The sequence below is a fragment of the Oncorhynchus masou genome, chromosome 7 (assembly GCF_036934945.1).
Source record: "Oncorhynchus masou masou isolate Uvic2021 chromosome 7, UVic_Omas_1.1, whole genome shotgun sequence".
NCBI lineage: Eukaryota > Metazoa > Chordata > Actinopteri > Salmoniformes > Salmonidae > Oncorhynchus > Oncorhynchus masou.
In genome coordinates, this window is record NC_088218.1 from 12,022,999 (window position 1) to 12,039,148 (window position 16,150).

A 16,150-nucleotide genomic window follows, 5' to 3' on the forward strand; every position below is an offset into this window, starting at 1 on the left:
TAAGGGTTTAGTCCTGGAATTTGTGTGAAAAGGTAAAAGGGTTCTCCAGTTGATTTGTGTACGACTGTTTTATTTTCCAGTTGATAACTTGTTTCTGGGAGGGAGACCCACCACCAAACCAGAAGAGTCCAATGACATGATGGTGAGTGAGTGTCAGTTCACTGCTCCACATTGTCCTGAGGAACATTGTGTATTGCATCCTTTTAGCAATATAGTCACCTGAATATGTCGTTGATGACATTGCTAGTTCAATGTGTGTTGGTGTGTCGGCTACACTAAAATGAATGCAATGAAAGTCATTTGTTGCTAAAGTTGCTTTGGAAAATGGAATTCATACCCAGCTGTCTCAGTTCAGTAAAAGTCTGTAAAAATAGTCAAGTCCATTTTCCACCAAACTATTCTCAAGACGCAAGTCAGCATGCCATATTAAGCAAACAGTTGTGTTCAATCACTAAGAAATATAGAAAGAAATCTGGTTCGAGTGGAAATATGACATGAATTTATTACGCAGAATGATTCGCTTTTCTCATAGACGGCACTGTAATTACAAAGACACATTTGACTGGGAACAAACTTAATAATCTCAGAATTTACTCCCTCAATTTTTTCCTATTTTTTCTCATCCCTTTATTAAACTGATTTACAATCTTGTTTAGGCTGAATGGCGTTGTCCAATTTGTCTTGACTACCATGTGTTCTCTCTCATTCTCTCAGGTAATGGCAAGCTTCCTAGGGTCTAACACAGGCACAAGGCAGTTACTGATAGTTAAAGATAAGCACATCTGAAGTCCATTCGTTATTAAATGGGTCCACTTTGACCAAACAGAACTTTATTGTTGTCCTTAGGGCATAACACAACTTTTTGTTTATCCTGTGGTGAAAGACAATGACGCTCTGCTCATTTGTGTGAACACAACCTGGTTTGATGGCCTCTCTGAGTCACATGGCTGTTTGCAGGAAGCCCATTTTCATTGTGGAAGATGAAGTGTGTGTGTGTGTGTGTGTGTGTGTGTGTGTGTGTGTGTGTGTGTGTGTGTGTGTGTGTGTGTGTGTGTGTGTGTGTGTGTGTGTGTGTGTGTGTGTGTGTGTGTGTGTGTGTGTGTGTGTGTGTGTGTGTGTGTGTCTGTCCCTTGAGCAGGACATACTAATACAGAACATATGTTGAGGTTAAAAGGCCTGTGTTGTTGCATTCATTCATATAGGGCATCTGTTGCTAGCGATGTATATGTGAATTTCACTCAGATTTAGTTTATCGTGAGGTATTTTGTGTTTCTGAATATTTACTTTGTGAAGCACACATATCAAGGGCTACATCTGTATCTGTTACAACTCAACCTTGTGAGAGAGAAACACTCTGCCACAACTCAACCTTGTGAGAGAGAAACACTCTGCTACAACTCAACCTTGTGAGAGAGAAACACTCTGCTACAACTCAACCTTGTGAGAGAGAAACACTCTGCTACAACTCAACCTTGTGAGAGAGAGAAACACTGAGAGAGAAACATGCTACAACTCAACCTTGAAACACTCTGCTACAACTCAACCTTGTGAGAGAGAAACACTCTGCTACAACTCAACCTTGTGAGAGAGAAACACTCTGCTACAACTCAACCTTGTGAGAGAGAAAAACACAACTAATCTGCAGCTGCAGCTAGGGAGGCACAGAGGGCCGGCTTTTGTGTCCAAATGTATCTTCTACGTGCCAGTGCAACTTCTTTCACTGAAGTTAGTCCGAAGGATGAATTTCCACTGTAATTCATTGAAGATGTTGAGGATAATTTTTTTTTCTCCACTTTGACTTCTATAAGGACTGTTGAATGTTTACGTGATCATATCTCTCATCCTATGCATGTGCTTTTTGATCTGTGCATGGGAAAATGTAGGTATTTTTGCATTTATGTATGCATGGGTGGTGTAAGTCTATGTAGTTCTATGTACTGTAGTTGCATGTGTCCATCCTTGGGGCATGACCAGCCCAGGTGTATCATCTGGGCAATTCCCGTATAGATTTAGGATTATCTTTCCTCTAGCCAGCCTAATCTAGGTATATTGTTGACATTTTCTATGTCTGCCAGCCTCCCATTTGGACTAAAGGTAGACAACAATACACACGGACGTTCATTTAAGTGTGAGTTACTAGACGTACATTTCTCTAACGTTAGTAGAATGTTATCAACCTTTGTCTTTTCTTCCTGGTGTGTCAGGACAATGTTCTGGCTGCTGAGAAACCACCAGATGCTCCTGGCCAAGACTTGGATGTCAGCGACATCTTCCTGAAGAAGGATGATTTCCTGTTTCCTGTGGACCCTTTGAAAGGCTCCGGGAGCGTTGTGGCCAGTGAAAATGATGTGTTCGTTCTGGATGAAACCACCTTGCCACCCAGCACCACTGCTGTCCCTGCAGAGAGTAAGCAGTCCTGTTTCTACTTCCTAAATCACGAGACCACATTCACATCACCTTTTATACTGTCAACCACACAGTAACAGACAACACAAAAAAACACATTCAAATCTGATTTAATAGAGTTTTGAAACCATTTATCCATTGTTAATAATATCATGGATTGTCCTCTATTCTGTTTTCAATCTGTTTCCCTTCACTGAAGAGAAGGGAGATTCCCATGTTCCAGTAACAAAGCATGTGTTTTCCTGTTTTTCTAGATAATGGAAATATTGAAGAAGAGGGATTTCTTCTCAGCAACACTCAGCAAGACTCTGATACTCCCGATGGGGATGGTGTGGTCGGTGCTGGAGGCTCCCCTACCTCCTCCCCTTCACAACCACAGACCACAGAGGCCCCGGTCCCGGCACCTCCCAGAGTAGACCCAGATTTGGATGCTGGCTCTGGCTCCGGCTTCTCTGGGGATGACCAAGGGGCTGACGTCGTCCCACGGTTTCCCGTGACAACTGAGGAGACAGACTACATAGAGGAGGAGGAGGATTCTGTGGTGTGGGAGGTGCATTTACCAGATCCAGAAGTGGAACTGAAGGAGGAAGAGAAGAAGGAGGAGGAGAAGGGGGAAGAGATCACCGAATCTGTCCTGACTGAATCTCCAGAGGATATGGGTCCTTTTGAGTCCCATCCAGAATCTGCCCCAGTTGAAGAAGAGCCACAATGGCCTTTCTTGGACAGACTGCCTGTGACCCAAGACATTAGTACCCGACCTGACTACACGACCACAGCTGAAGCCCCTGTGTTCTGGACCGCAGAGACCCTGACCGTGGAGCTCTCCATACAGATGCTGGAGGCCTCTGGGATTTATGACAATTATTATCCAAGCGAACCATTCACCATCATAGCACCAGTCACTGATTATCCCTATCCTCAGTTTTACACCACTGAGGCCCTGGTGTTGGAAGGGCCAGCAGCTGAGACCCATGGTTCTGTTGAGGAGCTTTCGGAGCCAACCAGTCCAATAGAGGTTGAACTCCCCACAGTCACTGAGTCACCTACCTTCATAGACATGGAGCTGTTCACAGTCAAGGAGTCCATCTTCGATATGATCACCTCCGAACCAGCAGAGATCGAAGCCTTCACCGACAGACCTTTACTCTTGGTGCCCGATCCTGAGGATGAAGATGGAGAGGTGGAGATCTTGGAGGAACAGGGGGCGGAGGTCGCAGGGCCCTTGGCCACAGTACTCCCAGCCCTTGACATCTCAGAGGAGGACCTAGCTGAAGATCAAATCTTTGTTGTGGCTGCAGGTACAGCAGCCCCAGAAGTCATAGAGTCTCATAGCATCTTATCCCCCGAGAAGGAATCTCCCTTCTCTCGTATATCTGACTCTGTACCAGAAGAGGAGGAAGCCACACACCATCCAGCCACCACAGAAATAGCACCACATGGTGACATTGAAATCCCTGAGACACCTGAAATTGCCCCAACAACCCTACCTCCATTCTTCCAGCCCACATTCAGACCCACAGAAAACCTGCTTGAGGCAGCAGAAGAGTCAGATGTTAGCAGTGAAGAAGGAGATGTTAGCATGGCGCTAGCACCCCCTTCCCCAGCTCACAACACATACGAACTAGAAGTCGGCACTTCAATCCAAGCGGTTGGAGACCCCGCACCAGACTCCCCCATGTCGGAAATGGACCTCACCTTCGACGTGTATGACGGAACGAGTCACATGGACGGGGACAGCAGCGGGTACTCCAGCATCTCCCACGTATCAGACGTGGGCAGCATCGCCATGGCGAAGAGCCCTGGCAAGGATCTGATGGTGTTCTTCAGCCTGAGGGTGACCAACATGATGTTCTCTGAGGATCTCTTCAACAAGAGTTCCACAGAGTACAAAGCCCTGGAGCAGAGGTTCCTCGAACTGGTAAAGGATATATGGGATTATCTGCAATAACATTGGGGTATGGGGGCCATAAATTAATGTTCAGTATGCGTAGAGACGGCCTACTCAAGTCCATTTTACAGTTTTCATTGCTGTGAATGTTGTAATATGTTGCATATAATGGATTCTGTAGTAGAACTTTCTAATGAACTGTTTCCATTGTTATTGGATTTGTCACATGTCATACAGTACCTGTGGGATACAGTATATCTTGGTGTTTTGGGAAGCATAAAGTAACAATGTCTCTTTCTCGTCTGTAGCTCATCCCTTACCTGCAGTCCAACCTCAGCAACTTCCAGAACCTGGAGATCCTGAATTTCCGTAACGGCAGCATCGTGGTGAACAGCAGGATGAAGTTCGGGAAGCCCGTCTCTCGGGGGGTCACCAACACTGTCTACCTTATCCTAGAGGACTTCGCTAACTCAGCCTTCCAAACCATGAACCTCTCCATAGACAAATACTCACTGGATGTGGAATCAGGTAAACCTCAGCTACAAACAAGTGATACTTGAGTCTTGAGTGATGTTATTCTGCAGTGAGAGTAGGAAATGTATGAAATCATGTCAACAAGGACTCATTGTTGTGAAGCATTTCCTGACAGTAATGTCCGTTTGGTGGCTGATCTTCTGTAGCTGAGGTTTCATTATTGGATCTTGAAAGATGTGAAAGTCGACAACAGAAGCAATGGCATGCTGACCGAACCCAAACTTCTCACATTAACACATCAGCAGGAGATTGCTGTATTGAGTCATTGAAGTGAGATGACTCTCTCGTTATGAATCAAGTTGTTTTCTCAACACTTTGTAACTCAAAGAGCCCACGAAAATAACATAATGATCTCAATGTGTCAATGGCTTTGATACTGTGGCCCCGGGGATGGTGATCTCATGTGGTTGACACTTCTGTTTGGGCTAGGGTTGCAAAATTCCAGGAACTTTCAATAAATTCCCTGGATTTACCAAAATCCCGGTTGGAGGATTCCAGGAATCAGGAGGGATTAAGTAGGAAATCCAAAATCCTCCAACCAGGTCTTCTGGAAAACCTGGGAATTTTGCAACCCTCGCCTGGGCAGATGTACAATGTGACCAGCAGCAGTACTGTACAGTATGTGTCATAATGAGGATGAGTCACCATGGTGTTATTCTATAAGCACGGCTGGGTCGTTACAGTATAATCTGTGTTGTAATCTGTCTGAGCCAATCATAATCATCTACTGTAACACTGATGCTTAATCATGTCACATCATGTAAGGTCTCCACAGGGCGTCGAATTAGAAAAAGACAAAGGTATTTGTTAAGGGTTAAGGTTGGAGTTAGAGAGTTAAGGTTGGAGCCAGAGTTAGGGTTAGAATACTTCGCTCTTTTCTAGAATGTTCCGATAGTGACAACTAAAGTGCTCTGGGCACGTCATCATCAGCCAATTTACGACTAAAGTCTGAAACATTCTAACATATATTTTCTGTGGTGTATTTATGTGTTATTTTAGAATTAGTGGGCTTTAACCTCCATCACCAGCACAGTCAAACCACCACCCTGAGTCACCAGGTTCTCAGATGGTAGAACTGAGGTCACACAAAACACGTTTGTTTATGTTTTCTTTGTCGTTGCCAGGCAACCAGGCAAACCCCTGCAAGTTCCAAGCGTGTAATGAGTATTCGATGTGCACGGTGAACCGCTGGTCCGGGGAGGCGGAGTGTGTGTGTGACGCGGGTTACTTCAGCGTGGACGGACTGCCGTGCCAGAGTATCTGTGACCTGCAGGATGATTTCTGTCTCAACGATGGGAAGTGTGATGTCATCCCCGGCAAGGGAGCCATCTGCAGGTGGGTGGGAGTTTAGTTAAGGACACTGACATGATGAATTCACTATAGGGTTATGTGTGTGTATGTGTATGTGTGTGTTTGAGATGCATATGGTTCTAATGCTGTTCTTTGTGGTTCTAGATGTCGTGTAGGAGAGAATTGGTGGTACCGCGGGGAACACTGTGAGGAGTATGTGTCAGAACCTCTGGTGGTGGGCATCGCCATAGCGTCGGTGGCTGGCTTCCTATTGGTGGCCTCTGGGGCAATCTTCTTCCTGGCCAGGACTCTGAGGGACGGTTATGACAAGGAGGATTCAGAGGATCCTCTACGGTAAGCAGCAGACTCATAAACCCAGAGGGAGAAGGAGTAAATCTGATTATTTACCTGACCTCTTGTATTTACAGATGGATTACGATGTGTAATGGTTATTTAAGATATCACTGCAGTGTTGCTTGTAGAGTAATGTTATCTGATAATATTTTGGCTTCTCTTGCCTAATAACTGCAGTAGCATTCAAAAGTTTGGACACACCTACTTATTTAAGAGTTTTTCTTTATTTTTACTATTTTCTACATTGAAAAATAGTAGTGAAGACATGAACACTATGAAATAACACATATGGAATCATGTAGTAATCAAAAATGTTAAACAAATCAAAATATGTTTTATATTGAGATTCTTCAAATAGCCACCCTTTGCCTTGATGACAGCTTTGCACACTCTTGGCATGGTCTCAACCAGCTTCACCTGGAATGCTTTTCCAACAGCCTTGAAGGAGTTCACCACATATGCTGAGCACTTGTTGACTGCTTTTCCTTCACTCTGCGGTCCAACTCATCCCAAACCATCTCAATTGGGTTTGAGGCCGGTTATTGTGGAGGCCAGGTCATCTGATGCTGCACTCCATCACTCTCCTTCTTGGTCAGTCCCACTAAGTGCAAACCAGATGGGATGGCGTATCACTGCAGAATGCTGTGGTAGTCATGCTGGTTAAGTGTGCCTTGAATTCTAAATAAATCACTGACAGTGTCACCAGCAAAGCACCATCACACCTCATCCTCTATGCTTCATGGTGTGAAAAGCTATCATCAATTCAAAGGGTGGCTACTTTGAAGAACCTCAAATATAAAATATATTTTGACTTATTTAAAACTGTTTTGGTTACTACATGTAGAAAATAGTACAAATAAAGAAAAACCCTTGAATGAGTAGGTTTGTCCAAAATGTTCACTGGTACTCTATGTAGAAGTACTTAATTGGGTTAAGAAATACTATACTGGTGTGTAGACAGACAATAAATGTAGATGGTTGTCCTAAAATGTTTTGGTTAAGTGAAGCTTTGTGCATTGTTAACGGGGTGCTTGACCGAGAATCTGTCCGAGAGAAAGAACTATGAGAGCATGATTAGCGTCTCAGACTTCCTTGGCAGCCATGTTGTTTTTGATTAACCAATCAGGACATGTTTATTGAGAAGTATCAAAACAGTGCTGATTGTATTTAGAAGCCCCGAGTTGCAGGATCAACAGTATATGTGTGTGTGTGTGTGTGTGTGTTTGTGTGTGCATGCATGTGTGCATGCTTCCATGTGTAGGTGTGTGTGAATGTGTGTGTGATTGTTTTATGAATCAGTGTGTGCCTCGGCAGCTGCCCTGAGTTTAGCCTGCCTGCTTCTAGTGACACAAGGCCTGGTCTCGACAGATAGACCTTGGGCCAATGCCCATGTTAGCACCATGGGCCCTTCTAGCAGCCCCGCCCTGCAGTCCCCCACTGTTACCAATAAACTGTCCACAGACTGCTAGATTGGACTCCTGACCAGTTCAGTGTGTTTCTCATATGAGTGTTTAGCTCATGGAACATGGTGTACTGTATAATGTAAAGACTGTAAGAGTTAGAGAAATCGAGAGAGAGAAATAAAGAGAGAGGGAGAGAAATAAAGACAGAGAGGGTTGAGCGAGAGAGCAAGAGAGAGAGAGAGAGAGAGAGAGAGAGAGAGAGAGAGAGAGAGGGAGAGAGAGAGAGGCCAGTACAACAGAATAACATCATGTGTTGCATGCCAGCGTAGGTTGATATCAGGTTGACATCCTGTTTAGATTGGACAGGACACAATGTCACTTCCCACCCACTGGCATAGGTCATCATGTATCATGCCAACCCCATACGGCTGTGGGTGTGTTTGTGTTTGTATGTGTGACTCACTTGGCTGCACCGCACATACAGGCTGTTCATCATTATTACCGGTAAGTAGACGGAACACATCATTCTCAGTGGTGTGACATCAGCCACCTTTCTATTGCACCAGAGAAAATGTATTTTATTTCACCTTTATTTAACCAGGTAGGCCAGTTGAGAACAAGTTCTCCTTTACAACTGTGACCTGGCCAAGATAAAGCAAAGCAGTGCGACAAAAACAACATCACAGAGTTAGAAAATCTGTATACAGTGTGTGCAAATGAAGTAAGGAGGTAAGGCAATAAATAGGCCATAGTGACGAAGTAATTACAGTTTAGCAATTAACACTGGAATGATAAATGTGCAGATGAGGATGTGCAAGTTGAAATACTAAAAACTGGTGTGCAAAGGAGCAGAAAAAAACAAAAACAAATATGGGGATGAGGTAGGTAGTTGGTTGGATGGGCTATTTATAGATGGGCTGTGTACAGCTGCAGCGATCGGTAAGCTGCTCTGACAGCCGATACTTGAAGTTAGTAAGGGACATATAAGTCTCCAACTTCAGTGATTTTTGCAATTCGTTCCAGTCATTGGCAGGAGAGAACTGAAACGAAAGGCGGCCAAAGGAGAAGTTGGCTTTGGGGATGACCAGTGAAATATACCTGCTGGAGCACGTGCTATGGGTGGGTGCTGCTATGGTGACCAGTGAGCTGAGATAAGGTGGAGCTTTACCTAGAAAATAGTTATAGATGACCTGGAGCCAGTGGGTTTGGCGACAAATATGTAGCGAGGACCAGCCAAAGAGAGCATACAGGTCACAATGGTGGATAGATATGGGGCTTTGGTGACAAAACGGATGGCACTGTGATAGACTGCATCCAATTTGCTGAGTAGAGTGTTGGAGGCTATTTTGTAAATGACATCGTCAAAGTCAAGGATCGGCCGGATAGTCAGTTTTACGAGGGTATGTTTGGCAGCATGAGTGAAGGAGGCTTTGTTGCGAAATAGGGAGCCGATTCAAGATTGAATTTTGGATTGGAGATGCTTAATATGAGTCTGGAAGGAGAGTTTACAGTCTCGCCAGACACCTAGGTATTTATAGTTGTCCACATATTCTAAGTCAGAACCGTCCAGAGTAGTGATACTAGGTAGGCGGGCGGGTGCGGGCATCGATCGGTTGAAGAGCATGCATTTAGTTTTACTAGAGTTTAAGAGCAGTTGGAGGCCACGGAAGGAGTGTTGTATGGCATTGAAGCATTTGGAGGTTTATTAACACAGTGTCAAAAGAAGGGCCAGATGCATACAGAATGGTGTTGCCTGCGTAGAGGTGGATCAAATAATCACCCGCATCATTGATATGTACAGAGAAAAGAGTTGGCCCGAGAATTGAACCCTGTGGCACCCCCATAGAGACTGCCAGAGGTCTGGAGAACAGGCCCTCTGATTTGACACACTGAACTCTATCAGAGAAGTAGTAACCAGGCAAGGCAATCATAAGAGAAACCAAGGCTGTTGAGTCTGCCGATAAGAACACGGTGATTGACAGAGTCGAAAGCCTTGGCCAGGTCGATGAAGACGGCTGCTTAGTACAGTCTTTTAATGATGGTGGTTATGATATCGTTTAGGATCTTGAGCGTGGCTGAGGTGCACCCGTGACCAGCTCGGAAACCGGATTGCAGAGCGGAGAAGGTACGGTGGGATTTGAAGTGGTCGGTGATCTGTTTGTTCACTTGGCTTTCAAAGACCTTAGAAAGGCAGGGCAGGATGGATATAGGTCTGTCACAGTTTGGGTCTAGAGTGTCTCCCCCTTTGAAGAGGGGGATGACCGAGGCCGCTTTCCAATCTTTAGGAATATCAGACGATGCAAAATAGAGGTTGAACATAATATAATAATATAATATAATAATATATCCCATTTAGCAGACGCTTTTGTCCAAAGCGACTTACAAGTCGGCTGGGGCCACTACTTTTGCATATGGGTGGCCCCAGCGGGAATACGGGCGTTGCAAGCGCCATGCTCTACCGACTGAGCCACACAGGACTCTGAGACTGGTAATAGGGGTTGCGACAATGGCTGCTGATAATTTTAGGAAAAGAGGGTGTACAGATTGTCTAACCCAGCTGATTTGTAGGTATCCAGATTTCGCAGCTCTTTCAGGAGATCAGAAGTCTGGATTTGGGTGAAGGAGAAGAGAAGCGGGGGGGGGGGGGGCTTGGGCCAGTTTCTGCAGGGCATGCAGAGCTGTTGGCCGTAGTTGGGGTAGCCAGGTGGAAAGCGTGGCCAGCCGTGGAGAAATGCTTATTGAAGTTCTTGATTATCGTGGCTTTATCGGTGGTGACAGTGTTTCCTAGCCTCAGTGCAGTGGGCAGCTGGGATGAGTTGCTCTTATTCTCCATGGACTTTACAGTGTCCCAGAACTTTTTGGAGTTAGTGCTGCAAGATGCACATTTCTGTTTGAAAAAGCTAGCCTTCGCTTTCCTAACTGACTGTGTATATGGGTTCCTGACTTCCCTGAAAAGTTGCATATCGCGGGGACTATTCGAAGCTAGTGCAGTGCGCCACAGGATGTTTTTGTGCTGATCAAGGGCAGTCACGTCTGAAGTGAACCAAGGGCTATATCTGTTCTTAGTTCTACATTTCTTGAAAGGGGCCTCCTTATTAACGATGCCCCTCTCCTACCTGTTTCACAGAGATCGGGACAGTGTGCCATCCTTAGAGAGAGCCACCAAGTTCAACCCCATGTATGAGAGTGATGTGGCCACGGCAGAGTACTACAGACGGTACGAAGACGACGTGCCGCACCACAGTACGGGCAGCGCAGACCCCTCTGTGGACTTCTGCAGTGACGAGATACTCCAAATCTACGACAACTCCGAGCTCACCAGAGAGGTACGTAAAGGCTGTCTGAGTGGTTGACTGCTGGGAGGACTGTAAGAGAGAGACAGACAGTTGGCAACAGACTGGCTCCCTGGGGGATTTCTAGGAAGATCATTCCAGAACATTCCAGGGACCTTAAAGTTGTTAGATGTTTTTCAAGTAAATACAAGAAGGTTAGAGCTAAAGTGTAAAGTACTGTGAAAATGTTAGTACTAATTGGTAATTATACACTGGAGTATATTATACTATACATACATGTAGTATTGCGGTATAGGTGTTACCAGAGAGCTTTATCAACAATCAACCTTAGGTCTAAATAAGGCACCGTAACACGTGTGTATGAGATTCTATTTTCACCCTGAGTCTTTAGCTTCAGTGCTTATGGTGGAAGAGTAGTGCTCGTCCAGACACCAGCATTGGGCAGGCAGTACGGAAACTAACACAAATCCATCGGCCTTACATCAACCCCTAATGTTACATAACCGTCTCTCTCTCTCCCTCTCTCTCTCTCTCTCTCTCTCTCTCTCTCTCTCTCTCTCTCTCTCTCTCTCTCTCTCTCTCTTACCTCTCTCTCTTACCTCTCTCTCTCTCTCTCTCTCTCTCTTACCTCTCTATATCTCTCTCTCTCTCCTCTCTCTCTCTCTCTCTCTCTCTCTCTCTCTCTCTCTCTCTCTCTCTCCTCCCTCTCTCTCTCTCTCTCTCTCTCTCTCTCTCTCTTCTCTCTCTCCCCTCTCTCTCTCCTCTCTCTCTTCTCTCTCTCCTCTCTCTCTTTCACTCACTCTTTCCCCCAACATTATTCTCTCTCTCTACCCCCACATCTCGCTCTCTCCCTCTTTCTTTCTCTTCTTTCTTTCTCTTCTTTCTTTCTTTCTTTCTCTATCATTGTCTCTCTCTCTCTCTCACAGCAAATTCAGGACCGCCTAAGGATAATTGAGCTGTGTGCCAAAGACCGTCAGTTTGCAGACTTTGTACGGCAGCATCAAGTGTGAGTTGCTGTCTGTCTGTCTGTCTGTCTGTCTGTCTGTCAGTCAGTCAATTGAAGTGTTTATAGCCAGACTACAGTAGGCTGGCCCACCTGATACACTAAACCTCTTGCTAGCTGGAGATTATGTACTTTCAGCGTAGTGCTGAGCGGTGAGCCAGGGTTCAGACTGTCAAATCTCTCCTTACCTTGGGGCTGGGAGGACAAGACAGGACACACGTCCTCTGTATGGTCATGGTCACCCCAGACCTTGGAAAGGGAACAGAGCAGACTAGAGCGCAGCAGACTACAGGAGGCCTTTCTGTCTGGCCTGGCCTGTCTGTTTGCCAGTGGTGTGACTGGAGCCGGATACACACTTCACACAGTATGAGAACCTCTATACAGGAAACGTCTCCAGTCCAGAATACCTGTTCCAAAACCATTAGTGGAGCTATTTAGACATTCAGTTATAGAGTTTCTGTTTCACTGGCCTTGTGTCAGCTCACTTATGGTCTGCATCCCATATGGCACACTATCCCTACAAAGTGCACTATTTTTGACCAGAGCCCTATGGACCCCGGTCTATAGTGGTGCACTTTATAATGAATAGGGTGCTATTTGAGATGCAGACCATAGTCTGTCTCTTTCTATGGAATGTTCTAGAGTATGGAAGGTTCTAGAGTATGGAAGTTCTAGCCTATGGACGGTTCTAGAGTGCTCAGTAAGTCAGACAGAGACACAAGCAGCTGGGGCCGTGGGGGCGTCAGTCATTCACCTGTTCCAGGTATTAAGTTCCAGACAAAAACACCACTGCAGGATGGCCAAATACTCAAGTCAAATCACATTTTATTTGTCACATACACATGTTGAGCAGATGTTATTGCGGGTGTAGCGAAATGCTTGTGTTTCTAGCTGCCAACAGTGCAGTAGTATCTAACAATTAACAACAATACACACAAATCTAAAAGTAATAGAATGGAATTAAGGAATATATAAATATTAGGATGAGCAATGTCAGAGTGACATAGAGTAAAATACAGTAGAATAGAATACAGCATATGAAATTAGTAAAGTAAAAATATGTAAACATTATTAAGTGACTGGTGTTCCATTATTAAAGTGGCTCTAAGTAATTTCAAGTCTATATAAATGGGGCAGCAGCCTCTAAGGTGCAGGGTTACGTAACCAGGTGGAAGCCGCCTAGTGATGGAGATTTAACAGTCTGATGGGCTTGAGATAGAAAATGTTTTTCAGTCTCTCGGTCCCAGCTTTGATACTGGTTAAGTTCCTTCCCAGCTGTAAACAGTGGAAAAGGAGAAGAGTTGGGACAGTCAGAACCGGGTTAGCTAGGACGGTCAGTTCAGGTACACTTCTGATCTAGAGATACTACGGCCAGTCTGCTGTACAAAGAGAATAGACAGAGTCTTTGTGAAAGGCAGATGGAAGGAAACCCAGTAAGGATAATAGTCTTTGGGCCTGTGTAGAGCCAGTCAGAGGAGGCAAACAGACCAAGAGAAGGGAGGGGGTTGGAGACGGTTCAGAGGCCGCATCAAGCATCCCTCTTCGAGGCAGAAAAATAACATTTTAAAGTTGACAGGCATCCCCAGGGTTTAAAGGTTGGGTACTAAAGTGTGGTTTGTGTGCAATTTTGAGCCACTTCGGTCACTGTCAAAAGCCTCAATCTAATCTACTCCTGTTGTGTGTGTGCTGACAGAGCGCTGGACAGAAGAGCGAGCTCTGAAACATAGGAATGCTGGAGAGCCAGCTGATCACTGTGAACCTCAAGGTACTTTATTTTTGATTCCTGACATGTCTAGAATGGTCATAGAATAGGCCTAACCTTAGCTTGTCTTAAATATACTTTGTACTATATGTGTAGGCAATGTGTAGTTGTTGCGATATTGTCTGTAGATGGTAGTAAGCCACAGTGTGCTGTCGTAGCTGGGTTTAATAGCTACAAACTATCTACATTTAAACTGTAAAACTCCCTTCTGATAGATTACAAACTATCTACATTTAAACTGTAAAACTCCCTTCTCTCTTTCCTTTCAGAAACATGCCTTTGTCTTTGACTTGAGAAAGAGGAAAGTGTCTTCTGTTGCCATGGTGCTTCTGATGGACTCTGCAGGATGACCAGATGAAGAGGATGGATATTTAAAACAACGTCTTCTCTATGAGGCGTGATGTGTTGTGCTGTTGCAACGTGTCACTGAATCTGTTTCTATGACCTGATCTTTTTCTGAAGGTGGAGTGCACTGTAAATACTTTTATTTTTGTTGTTTCATTTTTTTCTTCAGTTATCACAGCCATCACCTTATCCTATGAGCTAGCCTCCTGCTCAGCTAGCCATCACACATCTAGATACAGTTACTGTCAAAAAGGTTCGCTGCATTTGCACCTCTTACTTGCACAAATCTGTGAACAAACAACAAACAGACTTCAATTGTTGTGTCCTTAGTTAGTTTGGACGTGTGGGTCGCTTCCTGCTCTGTTCTCCCTAATCATGGTCTTCTTCAGTGCCTTCACTTGGTTTCAGTTAGCATTGTGGGGTGTTGTGTCCTGAAACGTAAAGCGGCTGCTGGCAGGACCCTTGAAGTTCACTGGATGTCACTGGAAGGCTACTGTCCTGCATGGAAACTAACTACTGGTTTAATCAATTTTGTTTCCACATAATTTCAACCCTCAAATTCAATGTGATGAAGTTGAACTGTTTGGAGTGGAAAAGAGAAATCAACGTAAGAGAAATTCAGATTTTGTTCACCTAACTTTTAACATAAATCCAATGACTTGGTGACATTTTTTGTTGATTTCACATTGAATTCACGTTAGTTGACAACTCAACCAAATGTAAATGAAAACTACAGTGCCTTGCGAAAGTATTCTGCCCCCTTGAACTTTGCGACCTTTTGCCACATTTCAGGCTTCAAACATAAAGATATAAAACTGCATTTTTTTGTGAAGAATCAACAACAAGTGGGACACAATCATGAAGTGGAACGACATTTATTGGATATTTCAAACTTTTTTAACAAATCAAAAACTGAAAAATTGGGCGTGCAAAATTATTCAGCCCCCTTAAGTTAATACTTTGTAGCGCCACCTTTTGCTGCGATTACAGCTGTAAGTCGCTTGGGGTATGTCTCTATCAGTTTTGCACATCGAGAGACTGAAATTTTTTCCCATTCCTCCTTGCAAAACATCTCGAGCTCAGTGAGGTTGGATGGAGAGCATTTGTGAACAGCAGTTTTCAGTTCTTTCCACAGATTCTCGATTGGATTCAGGTCTGGACTTTGACTTGGCCATTCTAACACCTGGATATGTTTATTTTTGAACCATTCCATTGTAGATTTTGCTTTATGTTTTGGATCATTGTCTTGTTGGAAGACAAATCTCCGTCCCAGTCTCAGGTCTTTTGCAGACTCCATCAGGTTTTCTTCCAGAATGGTCCTGTATTTGGCTCCATCCATCTTCCCATCAATTTTAACCATCTTCCCTGTCCCTGCTGAAGAAAAGCAGGCCCAAACCATGATGCTGCCAGCACCATGTTTGACAGTTGTTATGGTGTGTTCAGGGTGATGAGCTGTGTTGCTTTTACGCCAAACATAACGTTTTGCATTGTTGCCAAAAAGTTCAATTTTGGTTTCATCTGACCAGAGCACCTTCTTTCACATGTTTGGGGTGTCTCCCAGATTGCTTGTGGCAAACTTTAAACGATACTTTTTATGGATATCATTAAGAAATGGCTTTCTTCTTGCCACTCTTCCATAAAGGCCAGATTTGTGCAATATACGACTGATTGTTGTCCTATGGACAGAGTCTCCCACCTCAGCTGTAGATCTCTGCAGTTCATCCAGAGTGATCATGGGCCTCTTGGCTGCATCTCTGATCAGTCTTCTCCTTGTATGAGCTGAAAGTTTAGAGGGACGGCCAGGTCTTGGTAGATTTGCAGTGATTCTGATACTCCTTCCATTTCAGTATTATCGCTTGCACAGTGCTTTTT